The sequence below is a fragment of the Opisthorchis viverrini genome (assembly GCF_000715545.1).
Source record: "Opisthorchis viverrini unplaced genomic scaffold opera_v5_187, whole genome shotgun sequence".
Taxonomy (NCBI): domain Eukaryota; kingdom Metazoa; phylum Platyhelminthes; class Trematoda; order Opisthorchiida; family Opisthorchiidae; genus Opisthorchis; species Opisthorchis viverrini.
This window is the reverse complement of record NW_008751845.1, coordinates 309,050-321,085: the sequence shown is the minus strand read 5'-3', so window position 1 is coordinate 321,085 and position 12,036 is coordinate 309,050. Positions and strand designations below refer to the sequence as shown.

The 12,036-nt window shown below is 43.3% G+C and overlaps 1 protein-coding gene across 1 annotated transcript in view; it reads left to right on the top strand.

The window, feature by feature from the left end:
* The window catches only part of T265_07831 (hypothetical protein), a gene marked incomplete at both ends in the record, with an annotated part of 49,184 nt that overhangs the window by 15,946 nt on the left and 21,202 nt on the right, over positions 1-12,036 (top strand). The gene's annotated exons all lie outside the window — the stretch shown is intronic.

Sequence of the window (12,036 nt, the reverse complement as noted above, 5' to 3'; positions counted from 1 at the left end):
ACACACACACACCAATATCCTTTGGTCATTGTAAAGCAAAATGCTTTTTAGACCAATATAACCTTGATTTACCTTGATTTACCTTGATTTGTATCAGCTTCATTGGAATGGCATGCACAGATGTCATAAAAATGAACGGCACTATGCTAAACATTGGTCACAGAAAAAAATCCGTTATATTTTGTTGACATTCGGAGGTGGACGCATCAGTGGTCAACTGATTTTAGGACTTTGGAAGGCGACTGAGTGCAATAGGTGTGTGGTGATGAGACGCGGGGGTTCATATAGAGTTTTTATGGCGTTCGTGATCATACTGATGTCTCTGCATACACAGCGTAGATAAGAAGGCCTTCTCACTTATTTTGCTCTGTCATGAATAACTCATATGTGATAAAGAATCAGGCCAGCTGAATGGGTGATTGATGCAGGTAACATCTCTGCAGTGGCCCTACGGTTATAGGTCAGATGAGATAAAAGCCCCAGAGACAGAAAACAGTCAGTAAAGATCGTACAGAATTTCTTTGTTGGAGCAGATCTGTAGACTTGGCAACTAATCGCACCTATATTCTCGAGAAAACGGCTCCCAAACATTGTTATCTCATCCACCTCCCCCTCTCCCCCGATAACGGCGTGCAGAAGTTCACGGGATTATTTGATCTGATCTTTAGATGTGCCTGTGTTCAGCGAAGCTTTTTCAATCTGATAAGATGATAAGTGGAGTGAATGCATCCCCTAACTTCACTTGCATTGACAGTGAAAGCAGCCGGTTGATAAGATTATCGAGATCAGACGCCACCTGACAAAAGTTCAAACCTGTCAACGGAGAGGTACTATTCATCCGTCGATACGGAAAGGATCTCGCTTGATAGGCGAAGCAAAACACGCGAGTAATCCATAGAGGAACATATGGAGAACGTCAGCCGCTAGGAGAGCATTAGGTCCCGTGAACTTTTCTTTTCGATCCTCTTCAAATGAGCCAATGGAAGGTGCTTCGTGTGAACTTATCGTGAACATGTGGATGATTCGATAAATGGAAATTTGCGACCGGACCTGGAAAGATGGACTTTGTTTTTTTAAAATATTCCGTCTATGGAACTTGAGTGACAGTATGTATTACCGGTGTATTACTGTTAGTGGCGATGATCCACAGTAACTTCCCATTAGCATGTCCACATCTGGTGGATACAACGATGAAGGTATGCTCAAGGTCGTCCGATGGGCCGAACCAGATACAAGACGCAACTGGAGCATACCCAAATGGCTAATTACCCCCACCCATAATATGTTTTGTATGTAAAAACAACGGCGACAGATCGATGCTTTTACGGCTTAAAATTACACTACAGTCCGGTGACTCACCGGCACCTGTTTCGACTGAACTGGTGGCCCGAATTAATGACAGATCGAACTCAGCGTTCATCCGCATGACGTTCGGTCGTGACTGGACTTGCTTTAGTCTGCGGGTCAGTAAGGCTACAATGGTCGTGAAACCTATGCACCCGTCGTAAAATAGTGTGTGTCTGTTCACAACAAACCAGGAAGTTCATTCAGTTAAAGTTATTCGAAAACCGAGATTTTTCTTCTGACTGGCGGGTAACTAGAAATGATTTTCAAACTACATCATAAAAAGGGGATTCAGCTGAGTCTCTCGTGAAACCCAAATTGATTTGCAAATGAGTGTATTTCTCGAAAACAGTGCAATCTGGGTTCAAGTAGATCATAAGGTTGACGAAAACTCTGGGACTGCTCCCACCTGATGAGTCCCAAGAGGGGCGAAACTGGTCGTGGGCTGTCGAAGAGTTTTCAGCAACCTTGTGAGTATTTTCCTTTATGAAAACAAACCGTTAATGCTTATGCCTAGCAAGAACATTACACTCAACAACACATAGCAATTGATGATTATGACATTGACATTACTCCAGCATCCATTAGGACCGTCTGAAAAGGCCACTGTGACTTGCAAACACGGCAACTCTTTAAACTTGACCGGCCCGTGGTCTACAAAGTGCAAATTCTACTATGAGGTTCCCATATTCAGACAGTGATCACCCTAGAAAACTTCATACTGTGCATGAATTTCCGAAAACCACCACCACCATCTCAGCGGACCACTGGTCGCTTCCGATCATGTCGATCCCAGTTTCCTCACTGCCCGTGGACAGATTCCTTCATTGGAATGAAATTTAGGTGACCTTTTAAGAAGGGTGATTCGAATTAGTCGCAAGATAAATCAAGTGAATCTGAAGGTCCTGTAGGAGCGCCTAGTCAAGTGTCAAGACACGTCTTTCAAAGGCATACCTCGAGAAAACCAACTGGCTGAATCCATTCATGTTGGTTTCGAGTGGACAAATGAACTGCATTTTTGAGAGCCATGTCCAGATCACACCCACGTGGTATACTGCAACCAGACCGGTTTCGATCCATTTTGACCAAATTCAGTACTGCCACATGTCAATCTCTCTGATGTTGTCAGAGAGCTAAGGCTGGTCCGGTAAATATACTTGATTCCGGGCGTTGTTCCGGCGGATGGGTTTGTGTTAGTTGATGGCCAATCAGCCAAGGTGATCATGGTGAACGGAATGGCAAATTCAATTATTTCTATCACCAAATACAGTAGCTGTGAGTAGAATTTCCCATTTTGTACGATTCAGCTCCAGAGTTCGACGCTGATCATTGTCCTGTGCTCCTCCTGCATGCCGTCTTGTTTGATTTATCCAGGTCAACCAGATCGATTTTGGTAAATTGTACACTACAGATGTTCACTACGATGTTGAACACTACGATGCTCAGCTGTCACGGCTTCTGTCTGCCAGGTTTCCGCTGGTACTTCACTGCTCCAAGACCCTACTTCCGTTCGTTCGGCAGACATGTTCTGCCTGTTAGATATCTACCTCACTGAAACCAGAACACATGCTTTAGCGAGCAGCCATTTTCTACACGATCCCAATGGGACTTTACAGCTATAGTACAACAAGATGGAAATGATATAGAATGTGTGTGAGTGTAGAAAAGTCGTCTGGAACAATTTTATGCTGAGGCGCATTCACGTCATATGACATGAGTGTCAGATCTTGGTTGATCAGTCGTGGAACCATGTTAACTGAATTAATCACATTTGGGCTGTAAGGTTAGATTTGTGAGCCCATTTGCGATTGATTCAGCTAGCTGCTTTTAACATCAATTGTCGAACCAGTTTTGATCGATTATTCGAGACCAGATGAAGCGGTCAGGTTCTTGTGACTAACGGTTCACGTAAAACTCAATGCAATCTTTATTGGGGTTGGTGTAGAATGGCTTGTGAAGGTGGATGTTTGACTTCTTTTGGATGGTCCATTTCTCGTATCAATCATGTGTCCAGAAGCGTCGAACTTCTTGCTGACGAACAGTAGTGCAATCGTGTGAGTGTGAATGACCAATGAGAGGATGTCTAGGCAGCGATATGTCGTCGATCGTTGGGATCAGTGATGTGGGTGTCAGTGATGGGCGGCGCACAGTCTGAGTAGCCGATCATCAATGGCGCCCGGTATCATGAATTCCGAGAACTTCCGGACGAAACGAATGATCTCGACCGAAAATTGCATTGAATTCTTCCAGTGAGAAGAGGCTTTTGTTCAACAAGTTGAACCCAGGCATAAAAAAACAACACACTTACCGATTCCATGAGGTTCTTTATCGTGCATTTTCTTGATGCAGTCGAATTAGATGAACTTTTTTGCGGAATAGCCGATCCAATACAAGATGTATCTAGAAGCAGCCTCTCGACGAGTTTCTCGACCAATGAATCGTGTTTCCCACCTGACTGCAACAGTTCAATATCTTTTCAGCTCCATTGTATACGTTTTGCAGGTTCGTTCGAACACTACAGAAGACAAGACCAGTATCGATTTACTTCAGAGTGTTAAGGAGTAGTTCGGGAGTAATGGTCTTCTGTATATACCCAATTCATAAAATATGTGGCTACTTGGTCATGGGAGGCTACGCTTGAGGCTGATAACTGATTACTCATTGTTATTATGTTACTTTCATTGTAATTATCATTGTTATTTTTACCCCAACCCGGCTTAGTTAGCCCGATTCTCATCATTGTCAGCCAAGAACCAGGGTGTGAGTATAGCTTAGAGTAGCCCTTTACTGATCCCGTTCGTCTAGGGTCAAATGACGCTGGTATGCACCCACCAAATAACATAAGAAATGGGGTAGAAAGATACAAAATGAGCGACGAATCTAGGCATGTTTGTCCTGTCCATTCAAACAGTACGGCTAATCACGTTAACAGACCATCTTGAAAAGAGCTAAGTAGCAATGCACTTTGCAGGGTAGCTTGCCTTTCTAACTCAATCTCTTAAGCTCGTCCCACAAGTCACAGATGCGAGGAATTAGTGCGTTTCACGTTTGAAAGTGCTTCGGTGAACAGTGAAACCTCTACACTGTTTCCTGGAGCACGACGCTTCCGTTAAACTTCTGCATATTCTTTCCACCTAGAGTAATGTACCTGACGACCGTGAAAAAAATCCAGTTTTTGAATTTCGTCTTCCGAATTTAGTTTAACCATGTTCAATCGATACAAGCTGGCATCTAATGACGAGATAAACGATCAAAGCCAATTGGATATCCGACCCAAAATCCTGTAGTTGTGAGCCATGTAGGCCTCCTATAGGTTGAGTGCTGATGTTTCCCGGGGCGAAAACGAGGTTTAGCAGATGAATCGGCCTGGATTTGGGGAGCCTTTGTCACTTATTTTCCAGCTTAGAGCACGTGCTGATCCGAACAAACACTCTGAGTGCGGTCAAGTGGGGCAAGCGATTCTACGGAGAAGACTAGAGCCGCCATGGTGGCTTGTGTATAGCTACCAGACAGGTGACGGACTGCATTTGTGTTGCTTTTGCTCCCAAATGTCAAATCCAGCAGAGAGTTTCACTTGAATTGACGCCCGCCATACTCAACATTGGAAATAAAATCTACCACCTAATTTGGGCTGGGTCAGGAACTGAATCGGTCAATGGCTTTTATCCCATAAGAAAGAGTCAATCCTGTCCTTTCAGTTTGAAAACAGGAGTTAAGTGTAATTCAGTTACGGTTTCGCGGATACTTGAGTGCTCAGAGTAACTTCTCAATGAGTTACTTAATGAAAGAGAGTGATCACGAATAAACCTTCAAGCTTTTGACGAAAACATTCGTGTAGATCCACATGGCCTTGAGTAAGGGCCTCGTGAGCTGATATACAAATTACTGCCTGATTAGAGTAGTATATCCCAATCGATGAAGGAGTTTAAAGCACCTACTAGGTTAGACAGACTCCTCACCATCTCGACTGTGACCATACACCGGCAATCTTTTGCGTTGGTAACAACATAGCGAAGCGTGTCTATCCTACTGCGGTACTTGAAACGTATTAGCATATTTCTGCATACCATATCTGTTTGGACTTTGTGTTTATTGAATAAGATTTGTTGGCTGGAATCTGTGCTATGTGTGAACTGCCGATATCGGGTTGCTTAGGTCAGATTAATTGGCCTGAAAAATCTACACAGCTTTTGTAAAAGCATTACGCTAGGGTGAAACAAACACGGCGGATCAATGAGTGCTGCTATGAACGCGTTTAGCAGGTGTAACATACCGTGCGAAAACTGTCGCCGGTAAATCCTCCAGGGTAAAAGTTCAGACTAGATTACGGGGAATAGTCTGTTTGCAGATAATGTAACGCACAAAACGCTTGAAAATTTCTCCCACCCAATCTCCCTGAACTCAACTGCATAAATTCAAATGTCCCGCCCAATCCTGTCTGCTATTCATTGACATTTTATTATTATCGCATCACCCCGTCTCCATCCCATCCAGTAAAACATTGCGTTGCACAAACTATGAACATGTTCTTGGTTCCTCAAATGAGCCCTATTATCATTTGTTTAAATTCATATTTCTGGCACTTTTTGAACTGGTTTCTCACGCTTGCTACTCGTCTCCGTGTTTGTCGTGGGTCTAGCTGTCGGTCATTAACTGTCAAGGTTTGTTGTACCTCAATTGATTTATTGATATTTTGTCATATAGTACAGCACATTTCCGTAGGGATCACTTTCGTTTTGAATTCGGATCCATTCTTCGGTGCTCGTTGCTCGAATTATCGATTTTGTCGCTTACAGATAATGGCTGGTCATTTCTGACCACTCTAGGAACCATAATAATTGGTGGTTCCCCACAAATTATCCGGGAAAAGGTTTCCTACTTGGTTTCATTACTTTACCTACTTACCTACTTACTCACTCACTTACTTACTTACTTACTTACTTACTTAATTAATTAATTAATTAATTACGTTTGCTAATGTGACACTGGGGAAGTGAAAATATTAACCAAGACGAACGCCCAAGTGATAAGCAGATGGGGCACTGGTTGTATGGTGCTACCTGATTGCCCGTCTGAATATCCCTGCGGGCTCTACCTCGCCCGTGGCTGAGGCAGGGAGAGCTGTCACTATTTGCAGTTTTGCTCTGATTAGCAAAAAATTCTCGGCATAATCAGGCTCAACCGGGGATTCACCAATCGGGAATTGATCGCATTCTAATACAGTAGTCCTGTCCAGAAAAAATTTCCGGAACAACTCCTTGGAGATCCAGTGATGGTCGCGTTTACCGATCAGCGAACACTCTGGACCCCTGATATTTCCTGCACTAGCGGCTTGACCGTGAGGGAGTAATTCTTTCAATAGTATTTTTGATTCCGACTGATTGCGTTCTTACTGACCACTGAGACTGGGGTTAATCGACCGAATAGTTCAACTTCTTAGTAGAGAAATCAAAGATACCAACATTTGACCGGTACTGTAGCGTGGTTCGTCCGGTTGGCAGGATGAAAAGTAGTACCGTAGTGTACAAGGGTTGTTTTGGTTGGGGCCCAGGGGACGGTCAGAGTGTCCAGCGTGTAGGCTCTGTAGCTTGTGGACACAGTTTTGTGGTAATTGTTTGTGGAGCCACGAAATTGGAGATATGTTCTTGGCTTATCCACAAGAAAGATCTAGTTAGCACGTAGTGGATAACTGTGGGACTTGTTTTCGAACGGCTGAAAGACTATTTCCACAGAAAAATGCGAGACATGTCTAATCGCCACAGTGACTGTGCCACTGACCGGAAGGTCCATGGTTCAAACTCGATCTCTACCTCTCGACTTTCCGTGTTCAGGCTTGAGTAACCTGGCAGCATCCCAAGCCCTCGTGCTTCCTTTGTTATCGTGCGAATTGCACGACCTGCTTTGAAAACGTTTGTCAATAATTCAAACGGAAAGTTGGTAGAGCCCTATCTATCCCACAGAAAAAGAAGGGGCAGTGTTTGAATGTCAGGTTTTTCTATTTGTTTGAAACGGATTGTTGAGTAAAGTTGAGTGGTGGTGAAATGTGAAATGATTAGAGCTGAGTAGAGCCGCATGGGACCTCACAGGAGGGAAAATTGATGCCAGATAGCTTCGGGTCGGTGGATGCATGCAAACGGCTTTTGATAAGTGGCTTTCATTCTAGTGGACGGGAATCTTTGCCAGAAAATGGTTGAACCAAAAAGCGTGAGGTGATACTGAAGCAATACTATGGAAAAACTAACATTATTTGTCATAAGGTAATGTATACAGCTGGACTAATGTGAAAAAGTTCCATGGGTTATGCATCGGAAATTACTTCACCTTTGAGCAACCACCTCTCGAAGTATATATTGTCTCTGTACATGAGTATCGTTATCTCCGAGCTACCTCTTTTTTTAGCTGCTGCTGTCTGACTATCATTCAGCAAGATAAACTAGAAAACAGTGGATTCATTCGGATGACATTAATGACTCTGAGGACACACTCGACTCCTGATAATTTGGGAGAGTTGTACAATCCTGTTAGGTTTCCAGATTTCTTCCATTCACTTTTCTGTTTGATTATGACTGCCTGTTGCTGGTAGAATTTTTAGGTAAAACACATACTTCTGGATACGTTCCCCTCTAAAAAACATGTGGTTTGCCCAAGAAAAAACTCGTTAGTGTTTCTGGTCTCCTAAGTAGTGAGAAGACTTCAAAGTTCTCCGTGTGGACTGCTTCTCAAAAGCGCAGTCGTTCATGGAATTAAAACGCCAAAAAACCAAGCCGCTGTTCCCTTCCTCTTGTGCAAGTCTTCCGAATCGTTAAAACAATTCGAACCCGTAAGCAAACAGAATTTCGAGCACCCTATCTGAGTTGATGATAAGCAGTGAGGTTAATTTACACTTCGGTTGACTGTGTATACTTCTATTTGAGTTATTTGCACAGAATAGTCTAATGCAGCAAGCAGCAGGTAGCTAGAACAAAATCAGATGAATTCATCGGGATCGACAACTTTTGAACTGTCCGAATAACCAAGCAAGAACTAAATAGTGTACTTTCACACAGGAAACTACTCACAAGGTTGCTGAAAACTCTTCGACAGCCCAGGACCATCGTCGGCCTTCTTGGGGCTCATCAGTTAGGCGCAGTCCCCGAGTTTCCGTCAACCTTCTGATCTGCTTGAACCCAAATTGGACCGTTTTCGAGGACAACACTCATTCGCAAATCAATTTGGTCTTCACAAGAGACTCATCTGAATCTCTCGTTCATGATATTCAGCAACTGAATGTGTTGCAATGCACTTTCATTGGACTTCACTCCTGTGTAGTCCGACCAGTCGCATACGTTTCGAAAGAGCTGCGTGCAAACGAGATGTGGATAGTAAATTTGCAGCAGTTGGGAAATTTGCTTTGTTGAATTTTTTCGGGACGTCAGATATCTGTTCTGAATAAGCCGGAAATTTTTTTTCGAACTTACTTCCACACTCACCGTTGAGCGACATTCAAGTTGACCAACATGTGATCAGAGAGCCATGCAGTAACACCCAGCCCGAGTTACGAAAGAGGCAATCAAGTGGCCAGATAAACGTTAGAGGGCTTCACTAGGATTTATGTCGGCTCGTTTTATTTAAATACTGACGGATTGATATTCCGTTACCAGAAAACTGTCGAACCATCTGCCTATTCGTTTTCCCCATACTCTTGTCTACCTGGCTATGCATTTAGACCTGTTTCAGTTTTTTGGTTGGCCATTTCCCCTTCTTATGCTCGTTCGATGTCTTCCCATTCATCAGCTACTGATAAACATTTGGTCAAATTTTTGAGCAGTTTTACTAATATTTTTCCCAATCTAGTGCACTTCGACTACTCTGTTTATCGGACAGGAGGCTGCACCCGGGATTCATACATCAGTCCATCCACATCCACTCACCGATCCGAGGGAGGATTAGCAGAGACACTGACCTGTATCCAGTATTGGACTTCAGAGACTTTAGATGCGTCTGTAGGTTCAATTCAGTTGAGTATTTGCCAGTCGAACTCGTTGAGCTCACTGAGAGTGTTTCTAGAGTATTTCAATGCAAAACGCCCTTTTAGTTCATCCCTTCTCTCGGCTGTTCTATTTGAGAAGGGATGAAGAATGCGATATTCGTAGCCGGAATACTCCGTATATTTTCACGCGATGCTTCTCATTGTGTATCAACAACGAATAATTGGTACATTACTCACACCCTTCTGCTGTGAATAAACGAGTCTGTACTCGTCAGTGTCCATCTCTTATGAGCCTTGGTTGTCTCACAGCTTGTTCGTATGAAAGGGGTCTACCTTCTCACATCTCATGCTCGGTACCATTATGTTATGGAGTAATGAAGAAGATCAGTGCTTCTGCGCTTTTCACCGTTTCGGTGGTTTCGTTCCCTTGCATAACTTGGTGGTGATGTGCATTCATGATCTCATGATCTCTCTCATCTCTACGTTCATGCTCTGTTAGTCAGGGTCTCCCAGAATCATTTCCAAGTTTGTGAGTCGAACTCCCATAAGTGATTTCACCCTGGTATGTGAGTTTTAATTACCAAATTCTTATTGCTCCTGAAAGCCTGAAGTTGAGTAATAACTCATCCTTCCAAAAGGTCTGGGATTTCTTATTGAACTGAGTAAGTTACAAAGTAGAGTTTCGAGACGGACGGAGAGCCACTCAGCGGTTTTTGTCCCACTGGCAGATCACATCAGTACTGGGTCATTGCATAGTATGACCGAATAGGTGTTATGAGCGGTGGGTAAGGCGTGAGAAGGCAAAGTAGGCTGAGATGATGTTGAAAGTCTTCTTGATTAGGTTCAGCAAGTTTGAGTTGATTGTTTCTCTTGGGTGAGAAGTAGACATTTTGTTTGTACATAACTAAATGCCACGAGTGTTGAGTTAGGTGCGGAAGAATGGATAAATATTCCACGAGGCATTCTTGTTATCCGGATCGGTAAGGCCGTTCTAACGCTATATGTTCGGAGCTTTCTACTGTCTCAACTGAAGTATGAATCTTAGTCACCACCTCACAAGTTTGTTGTCTTCCAAATCCATTCCTTGCACAGCACCAATGTATTGCCCTCCATTGGTGGGTCGTCAGTTTGCACCTGGTGCTCACCTGTTTCTCCGTGCTTTGTTTGTTCTTCTCTGTCTTTGTTTGTCCTCTGTAGACCTTTGTACAGTCTTTACATTTTAGTTTGTATATACATGTCCTGGTTCCTAGTTGAGGTCCTTCAAATGTGTTTAAAAAACAAGGCACTTGGATTACCGTTTTGAAAACCTATTCTAAAGCTAGCTATATTTATCATCCTTCTAATGACTTCAGGTTCTGCTGTATCGCGTGAGATGAATCCGTTGGATCTTAGACCAACACCCCCTTTTAGATGTCACCTGATCAACTGAATATAACATATTTAAAGGCTTACCTGGAAGTGCTCATCACAAAACAAAAATTCACCAGTCACGGAAACAGACGGAACGACTTTCCACATGACAAATTACTTCAGAATTTCTTGGTGGAAAGTTTTTATACAGTGAGTAATTTTTGGTTAAGTAATTTCGTAGAATCACACTAGACTTTTGTAACATAGGCCGGTCTATTTTTTTAATATTCAGAATCGACTGTTGGGTTCTAGAATACGTATTAAGATTTCCTAGTGAGTAACTGGCTACTGAAAAATCGATACCCAGTTATTTGGTGTCAAAATGCCTGCGCATGAGCTGGTCATTTTGGATTCAATAAAATATGTAAGGGCGGTGTCATCTACAACGAAAATATTTCCTTGTTCTGAAGTAAGGTGAGGGCATTTAGGAGTAGTGGGTGACAAAAGGGAAAAAACGAAATAATGAATTCAGTAGCGTCAAAGTACTTGTACCTAGAAACCAGAAAAATGGTGCATTAGCGCGGTAAGTGCTATTGTATCTTTCCTCTCGAGTTAAACTGACTCGGATCACCATAGATGAAGTTTGAACCCACTACATGTCCGCTGTTTTGGAGTCTGCTTTTGACTCAGTGTGTGGGCCGTTTATACGACTGCCGTTGTACGACACTGCCGCTGGATCGGCAGAAAAGCATCTTCAGACGGCACCAGTTTCTGCTGGCTTCTGGTAGCTTTGATTTTGTCACAAATGGAGGTGAAGGCCCTCTTGCAGTCAAACCAAATCGTCTGAAAGTATTGGCTGCTTAGAACAAACCTGTTCTGTGCACTGCCGTCTAAACAGGCATAGGTCCATAGATCGCGCGCCATACCCTCCAAAGTGTTGTCCAACTTATGTATAAAAATGAAGGCTAATTGCGGTCGCCTATGTACCGCTCGGAACTCAGCAACAAGTGTGTGCGCATGCGTCAACGCACACTACTTAAGTTCTCTATGGCTTACGCGCACACGTCGTGCATTAGGAATCAGCCAAAATAAATCTGACGGTCGCTGAGTCATTCCACAGTGTGGACGGTGAGACTGTATGCGGTCAATTGTTCGTGTCCACGATGATACAGTGTGATGATAGAGTCAGCTTTTCGTTCACAATGCACAGTTTATTTCCGTACCAGACCACATCGATGAATAGCACGGATGCGATGCTGCCTGTCGCTGTCTGTCTCCATCGTGTGGAGATAACTTCTAGAATACCAAGCATAAGTAATGGAGTGTTTTACACCATTCATCAAGCTCCGAAGAAACAACAGGATCCCTTTCAT